This window comes from Phodopus roborovskii, unplaced genomic scaffold, assembly GCF_943737965.1.
Source record: "Phodopus roborovskii unplaced genomic scaffold, PHOROB, whole genome shotgun sequence".
Taxonomy (NCBI): domain Eukaryota; kingdom Metazoa; phylum Chordata; class Mammalia; order Rodentia; family Cricetidae; genus Phodopus; species Phodopus roborovskii.
This window is the reverse complement of record NW_026126410.1, coordinates 33,462,466-33,468,854: the sequence shown is the minus strand read 5'-3', so window position 1 is coordinate 33,468,854 and position 6,389 is coordinate 33,462,466. Positions and strand designations below refer to the sequence as shown.

The window sequence follows — 6,389 nt, the reverse complement described above, 5'->3', positions numbered from 1 at the left end:
CAAATGGTCATTTTTAATGTGCATTATAAGTTCTATTATAAAGTTTAAACATCTATCTTTCATTGTAATATCTGAGTTTCAGCAGCTATATGAATAGACTGAAAACAGTAAATAAAATGTTTCTAAATTTCATCACATTCATTCATTAAATAAGAAGTTGTAGTCTGTTAATGGGAACAGAAGCCTACTTCCCAACTGTGATCTTTATGAATCTTAATGTCTCCGATTAAGTGTAAGGTTGAATAGGGTGTGCCACCCAAGACCATCAGCATGTAGTGAAGCACTGGTTGCCCATTAACTGTCACTGCTACACCATTTCTAGCTGCTAAGTTACAAATGTTCTTGTTTGTCCCGTCATGGAATATTCATTAACAATATGGTTGGTTGAAATGTATTTTGGATTATTCATCATATGAAATGTTAAATACTGAAATGTAACTGAATAAGATAGCTCTGCTATCTCTAGTGCTGAGTTGAAGAGCACTACCTCTCATAGAATGACAAAAATGACAAGTGACCTGTCAGAGACAAGAATTCATTTTCCAGAGTTCGCAAATGAAGTAGATGTCAGAATCAACTTCATCAGCAAATTAACAACCACTTGCTGTTATCACTTCTTTTCATTCATATTTCACTGAAAATTATAAGACCATAAATAGCAGTAAATTCTGCTGACTAAAAGTAAAATACCCAAATGTATATATTCTGTTTCATTGTTTTATTTGTATTCAGGCAGATTAAAATGGAAATGATGGGAAAAAAGAATTCATGATGAATTTCAATTTCAAGGACTCAGCCATTCATGCTGACAATTTCTTTCAAAGCCCCTCCTAGTTCTTTCTCTTTAAGGCTACCATTGTTTGAACTTAATGCTGAGAATTGCCCAGAAACATTCCAACTGGACTACAAAGCCATTTTATAATATTTATAATGAAATATGTCCATAAACCAACCACTAATCCTCTCTTCCAACTTATCCTGATTTCATATATTACTTTTTACAGTTTTAATAGTTTCTTAATTATGTATTTTGATTATATTCATTCACATACTACAACTCTTACCAGACACACAGCACTGCACAACTCAGTCACTTTTGTGACCTTTTCAAAAAAAAAAAATCTCATGAAGTCCAGTTCGTACTCTTATGTAATTGTGGGTAAGTGACCATCCACAAGAGTGTGACCAAACCATCAGAGTTCACATCATTAAGGAAAACCGACCCTTCCTTTCCCGGAAACTATTGGTTCCCATATTAGTGGCAGGGTTTGGTAAGAAGTATGTGTATGTGCCTTTTTGTGTTAGAAAAACACTGTTTTCTTGGAATTATCTATCTATTTTACCTTTGTAATTGGCCCACTCATCTTCTGAAATTATCCCTGAGCCTTTGGAGGAGGGGTGTGAGATATATATATATATATATATATATATATATATATATATATATATATATATATCTCCTATTAAGGATGAAGAGTCTGCAGTGTTTTCTTCTATTTACCTTGGCTATTTCTGGATTTCTGTGTTAATTATCATGAACCTAAAAAATTAAGTTTCAATGATGAGGATTGAGATATGCACTAGTCTAGGGTGATAATGATAAACCAAGAGTAAGTTTAATATGTTCATTTAACAGAACTGATAATGGTATGTCCTTCCTTAAGGCATTTGATCTATCTAATAACAGGTTTTTGTCTCAAATAATGGTTACAAAATATGGCTTCCAGGTTGTGAAGTATTTCTTAAATATAGTCAGAATGGTGGTTCATCATAGAGCCCTCATCTATTAGCTGATGGAAACAGAAGCAGATACCCACAGCTGAACATTGATCTGAACTGGAATCCAGATACAGAGAGGGAGGGCAAGACCAGACTACAGAAACCCACAGAGACAGTTGACCCGAGCAAGGGGGAGCTACTGGGTCCCCAGACTGATAGCTGGGAAACCAGCATTGGACCGACTCAGACCTCCTGAACATGTGTCTCAGTTAGAAGGCCAGGGCAGTCTAAGGTACCTCTGACAGTGGAGCCAGGATGTAAAACTGGTGCACAAAATGACTTTGGGAGCACATTCCCCATGGAGGGATACTCCCTTAACCTAGGGGCAGGAGGGAGGGCTTAATCCCTACTCCAAATGACTTGGCAGATTTTGTAGACCCTCCTGGAAGTCATCACCCTCCCTGTGGAGTGGGGGGGGGTAGGATGGGAGGGTATTCAGGGGCATAGGCAGGAGAGAGAGAGGGAGGGAGGGAGAGAGGGAGGAAAGGAAGGAGGGAAAGGAATTGGGATCAATATGTAAAATAAGAAAAAAAATTAAAAACAAAAGGAAAAAATGTGGATGGTTGCTCCCATAATGTGGGTGTTACACTTATACCAATGGGCGTGCTTTGCTAGGCTAGTCATTATTGTAGATAGGGTTCAAAGCTGGGGAAAATCAATGATTATTTTTCTTATTTGAACTAATTCCTATATGCTAGACTGAGTCTTAACATTTCTCAGTGTTAAGGAATGGTGATAGCTGTACAGTGTACAGTGGTTTTAGCCCTCCTCTGTCAATAATGAGTAAAGAGAGATACTCAAAGATACAGCCAAAAACAATCTGATCTGGGCAATTCCTCAATTGAGACTGTCTTTCCAGATTGTTCAAAGTTTTGTCAAGTTGATAATAAAAAGTACTCAGTATATCATACTTACCTGAAATGTAAGTTGACTTTATGCAATAAATTTTAAGTTTACATCCTGGAAAAAATCACCAGTGGAGTGGCAATGTGTAACATGGGGTCATTCACAAATTTCACAGTTATCAATGGAAACTCAATTTGGTCAGTTTTCATGAATGAACTCCATGATAGATTGTCTAACCTTATGTGTCTATGTTATCATATATAATTATACATATGTATGAGGGACACTGAATTGGCGGCAGGAAAACCTACTCCTTACACTGAATGTAGTCAGTACAATTCATAAACATACACATGCACACATCATTATATATTTGTGCACAATACTTCAAGATGAGATCATGAATTTACTCTTCCCTTCCATATATGATATAAATGTACCAGTATAATTTGTTTCTATAATCAAAATACACATCTGTTTCTGATGGTTAATAATGCTGGGTTTGCTTTCTGCCTTTTCACGCGGTGGAGGAAATATTGCTGAAGGCTCTCATTTCCTGTCGTCATGTCTAAGTTGGAGTCACCCAAAGAGCCTGAACAGGGGCAGAAGATCTTCATTGGAGGTCTGAGCTTGGAATCAACTGATACGAGTCTGAGGAGGCATTTTGAGCACTGAGGAACACTCACCAATTGTGTGGTAATGAGAGATCCAAACACCAAGCAGTGCGGGGACTTTGCGTTCATCACGTACACCACTGTGGAAGAAATGGGTGCCCCTGTGAATGCAAGACCACACAAGGTGGATTGAAGAGTTGTGGAACCTAAGAGAAGATTCTCAGAGACCAGGTGCCCACTTGACTGTGAAAAACATCTTCGCTGGTGGTGTTAAAGAGGACACTGAAGAACATCACCTGCGAGATTATTTTGAGCAGTATGGGGAAATTGAAGTAACAGAGGCAGTAGGAAAAAGAGAGGGTTTGCGTTTGTCACCTTGGATGACCATAACTCTGTGGACCAGATTGTTACTCAGAAATACCACACTGTGAATGGCCACAACTGGAAAGTGAGAACAGCCCTGTCTGTCAAATCAAAGGCTAGTGCTTAGTCCATCCAAAGAGGTCAAAGTGGTTCTGGAAACGTCAGTGGTGGTCATGGAGGTGGTTTTTGGTAGCAATGGCAATTTTGGTCAAGGAACAAACTTCAGTGGTCGTGGTGGCTTCGGTGGTAGTGGTGAATAATGTGGCAGTGGGGATGGCTATAATAGATTTGGTAATGTTGGAAGCAATTTTGGAGGTGGTGGAGGCTACAATGATTTTGGCAATTATAACAATCAGTCTTTATATTTTGGACCAATGAAGGAAGGAAACTTTGGAGGCAGAAGCTCTGGCCCTTATGGTGGTGGAGGCCAATACTTTGCTAAACCATGAAACTGAGGTGGTTATGTGGTTCCAGAAATGGCCATAGTCAAGACTGTGGAAGGAGGTTCTAATTAAAGCTAGAAAACAAATCTTAGGAGAAGAGAGCCAGAGAAGTGACAGCGAAGCTATAGGTTACAGCAGATTGTGAACTCATCCAAGCACAGCTGTAGCAAGGCCTCAATTCTACAAAGAAGACAAGCATTAGACAACACTCATGTATATGGACAAAAAACTCCAGGACTGTATTTGTGACTAATTGTATATATAACAGGTTGTTTAGTTTCTATTCTGTGGAAAGTGGGAAACATTCTAACAAACTTTTTTTTATTGTTATTTATTTTATATAACCAAGCCCATTTAAATGAAAACAAACATTTATAGACAATATTTGGGAATTTGGGTGTCGTTCTTTCCAAACTACTTCCTGCTGGTAAGGGGCTCTGTCAAGGGGATTCGAAGAAGATGCAGAAATTCTGGCTGTAGTCTGTAAGGCTGCTTTGTTCAGCTGTTTTGAATGTAGGATCACCTGGTACTCTGTTTCAGGTGGTCTGGCTTGATAAAACCACATTAATCTGGAAGGAATCAACATCTTTTCATTTTCTGTGGAAATAAAAATAGAAATCCTTTTCCCCAGTAACTTGTCCTTGAACTTAAATTTTGGAGTCAAAGCATTTTTTTAATTTAATTTATTATTTTACACGTCGATCCCAGTTCCCTCTCCCTCCCTCCCTTGCTGCCTCCCTCCCTCCCTTCCTCCCTCCTTCCCTCCTTTTTACCTTCTCTGCCCTCTCACATGCACTCTAACCACCGTCTCCTCCCACCCCCCACCCCAATTCCATATGTAGGGGAATGCCATCCAGTTGGGGTCATGTAGGTCTGACAGGTCATGTGAAGTAGGGACTAGGGCTTCTCCCCCATCTCTAGATTAAGGCAGTTATTCCTCCATGGGGGATGTGTTCGCAAGGTCCTTTTGTGAACCAGGGATACATCCTGTCTCCACTGTCTGAGGTCCCTTAGACTGTTCAGTCCTTCTGGCTGAGACCCATATTCAGGGGGGCCTGAGTCAGTCCCATACTGGCTTCCCAGCTATTAGTCTGGTGGCCCATTAGCTCCTCCTTGTTCAAGTAAGCTGTCTGTATGTGTTTCTGCTGCCTGGTCTTGTCCTCTCCATCTGGGTTCTACTTTGACTCAGTGTTTATGTATGGGTGTTTGCTCCTGTTTCCATCAGGTATTAGTTGATGGCTCCATGGATAAGTTAGTTGTTGATCCAACGAACGGTTTTACTGTAGACCCTTTTTCACCCGTGCTGTTGATTGCTAAATGTAATACTCTGATCATGACACTGAATGTGTCTTTCTTCTCTCTCTCTCTTTCTTTATGTGCTGTGTAAAATATAAAGTTAGTCTACTCTGAAGCCATCTTGGTAAATTTTCCCAACAGTTGAGAAGTTAGAATTTCTGCAGGGTGGTGTCAAGTTCCATTTGGTAGTTATTTGTAATTGCTTGGGTGGAGAAGCTATTGTATTCAAAAACAACTTTGGTGTAGTTAAACTGTCAGTTATTGTTATGACTTTAATGAGATTCACTGTTAAAAGCGTCATCCAAGCAAAGTCTCTATTTGTTTATAAAATAGTTATTGGCATACCCTATGCAATATCAATTGAATAATGGTATCAGATAAAATGACAGATGGGAATGAAGCTTGTATATCATACATTATCATGTATAATCAATAAATGATTTAATTCTCTTGAAAACAAATAGTGCTGGATTCATTGGGAGTCCATATAAAAATATGCAAAATAAGATTGTTTCTAAATTAAATAAATACATTTTAAAAAGAAAATAAAAATACAATAGAACAAAAAATAGGACAAGGAATATAGGGGAGGACACACCAAGTTGAATTTCTATCCTCACATGTAGATGAACATGAATGAAAATATGTGTACTTTCATGCACATTCAAATTCTTAACAAACATAAGGAGGTGTATAATACTATCTCACTAAAATATACACACATACACAAAGAGGTATTGATAGAAAAAGTTATAGCTGACACGACAATAAAAAAAAAGAAAGAAAGAAAAAGTAAGAAAGATTTTGGAAAGGAATAAAGGAATAAGAAAATTCAACATTTTGACAATGTAGGATATTATAGCCCATTTCTTCTTAATTTGAGGAAAAATTACTTATGAACTGACTATTCTTTTATTCATAAAAACCTCATATTTCTAAAATGATAAACTGCATCTGTTCAAACAATGCATAACCTAGTTTGTTGTGTATTGCTTTGAGAAATATACATCTGTTTATAAAGGGATGTACGCAAAAGCACTCAAGGATA

The 6,389-nt window shown here is 38.1% G+C and overlaps 1 pseudogene; it reads left to right on the top strand.

The window, feature by feature from the left end:
- Positions 1 to 3,189: 3,189 nt before the first annotated feature.
- Positions 3,190 to 4,117, top strand: LOC127220786 (heterogeneous nuclear ribonucleoprotein A1-like; annotated as a pseudogene).
- The last annotated feature ends 2,272 nt before the right edge of the window (positions 4,118 to 6,389 follow it).